Source organism: Elaeis guineensis, chromosome 4 (genome assembly GCF_000442705.2).
Source record: "Elaeis guineensis isolate ETL-2024a chromosome 4, EG11, whole genome shotgun sequence".
NCBI classification, from domain to species: Eukaryota; Viridiplantae; Streptophyta; class Magnoliopsida; order Arecales; family Arecaceae; genus Elaeis; species Elaeis guineensis.
Window position 1 is genome coordinate 67,119,853 of NC_025996.2, and position 2,345 is coordinate 67,122,197.

The following is a 2,345-nucleotide window of genomic DNA, read 5'->3' on the forward strand; positions in this document are numbered from 1 at the left end:
GCAATGCCTAATGTCAATGGGGCCTAGACAAGAACAGTTTGGTGGAGGAACTACAGAGGACCCAAATGAGCATCTAGCCAATTTCTTGGAGATATGTGATACTATCAAGATCAATGGAGCTAGTGAAGATACCATTCGACTAAGGTTGTTTCTTTTTTCCTTGAAGGACAAAGCGAAGGCATGATTGAATTCTAGATCTTCGAATTCTTTCACAATATAGAATGCTTTGCCACAAGCCTTCTTGAGTAAGTATTTTCCCCCAGATAAGACTGCAAAACTCAGAAATAATATTATTAGTTTTGTTCAGTTGGATGGTGAATCTTTGTATGAAGCTTGGGAAAGGTATAAAGATTTGCAGAGGACATATCCACATCATGGTCTTCCTCATTGGTTGATTGTGCAAATTTTTTATAATAGTTTGACACATCAGTCAAGATTACCATAGATGCAGCTGCAGGAGGTGCCTTGGTAGGTAAGTCAACTGAAGAAGCTTATGCGTTGTTGGAAGATATGGTTTCCAATAACTATCAATAGTCAAATGAGAGAAGTATGTCTAAAAGAGCACCTGGCATGTATGATATGGATGGCATCAACATATTGAATATCAAGGTTGATTCTCTTGTAAAAATATTTGGTTAGCTTGATATTGCTAATATTATTTCTAACCCTATTTTGAGTTGTGATTGGCGTGGAAGAGCTCACATGAGTTTTGATTGTCAGCAAGTGGAGCAAGGTACGTTTGTTTCTAATTTCAACAGACAGCAAAGCAATCTCTATTCCAATACTTACGACCCAGTATGGAGGAATCATCCCAACTTCTCTTGGAGAGATCAAGATAATCAAGGTAGCAATTCCAAATCTCTTAATCCCCCTGGTTTTCAACCAAGACCCCACAGAGTTGTACAAAATGCCAAAAGCAAGCAATCTTAGGAAATAGCTATTGAAAAGCTAGCCAATATGACTTCAGACAAATTTGAAAAGCTGAAGACTAAAATTGATCATTTGGCCAGTTACAACCGAAATCTGAAGGTGCAAATGGGACAGTTGGCAAATTCAATTAATTCACATAGCCAAGGCAATTTGCCTAGCAAGATTGAGGTGAATCCAAAGGAGCACTGTAAAATAATCACATTGAGAAGTAGTAAATAACTTGATCAGGTAAGTGGTGAGACTATGGCAGGTGATGAAAATAGAGTGGAGTATGAAGAAGTTACCAATCTAGCTCTCAGTGAATAAATTGACAAGGAACCAAATCAGACCGAGATCGAGTCTACATCACCACCAGTCAAACCTTATGTTCCCCCTATTCCTTTTCCACAGAGACTTAAGCAAAATAAGTCAGATAAACAATTTGAAAAATTTTTGCAAGTGTTTAGACAACTTCATATCAATATTCTTTTGGCAGGTGCTTTGGCTCAAATTCCAGTCTATGCAAAATTTTTCAAGAAGATCATGTCTAACCAGAGGAAATTAGAGAATTATGGGAACATTGCTTTGACTAAAAAGTGCAGTGCAATAATCCAGAACAAATTTTCATCAACGTTTAGAGATCTAGGGAGTTTTCTATCCCTTGTACTATTGGCAATGTTGACTTTGATAAAGCTCTATGTGATTTGGGTGCTAGTGTCTCACTAATGCCTTTATCTATTTCAAGAAAGCTTAGACTGAAAGAGCTTAAGCCTACTATTATTTCTTTGCAGCTAGCAGATAGATCAGTGAAGTATCCTATGGGTATCTTAGAGAATATTTTGGTTAAGGTAAGAAAGTTTTACATTCCTATGGACTTGATTGTGCTGGAAATGGAGGAACATGCAAAAATTCCTATCATTTTGGGTTGGCCATTTCTAGCCACAGCTGAAGCGGTAATTGAAGTCAAAAATAGTAAGTTGACATTGAAGGTTGGTAAAGAGGAGGTAGAGTTTAATTTGAGTAAGGCAATCAAGTATCCTTCTTTACTGATAGTGTTATCAAATTGATTGTGTTGACCAGCTAATCTGAAAGGTTTTTAATCTTGAACATCCTAAAGAATCTCTTGAGATTTGTTTAGTGCATCCAGCAATAGCTAAGGATAAGAATTTGAAGGTTGCAGAGGTTGCATATGCTTTAGAGGCTACACTTCCCATGCCAAAGCTGAGAAGGATGAAGTTTGAAGAGATAGGTAAAGTTAAGTCACTTCCTCCCCCTTCCAATGTACAAGCACTAGTTCTAGAGTTGAAACCACTACCCCTACATCTGAGAAATGTATTTCTAGATGAGAATGACATCTTACCTGTGATTGTCAATGTTTCTTTGTCTGATGAATAATTTGATAAGTTGCTGCGTGTGTTGAGATCTAGAAAACAGGC

The 2,345-nt window shown here is 37.3% G+C and overlaps 1 non-coding gene across 1 annotated transcript; it reads right to left on the minus strand.

The window, feature by feature from the left end:
• Positions 1-274: 274 nt before the first annotated feature.
• On the minus strand, positions 275-381 carry LOC114913489 (small nucleolar RNA R71). Its single transcript, XR_003799464.1, has one exon. It is a non-coding gene; the product is annotated as a small nucleolar RNA R71 (small nucleolar RNA).
• Between the last annotated feature and the right edge of the window lie 1,964 nt (positions 382-2,345).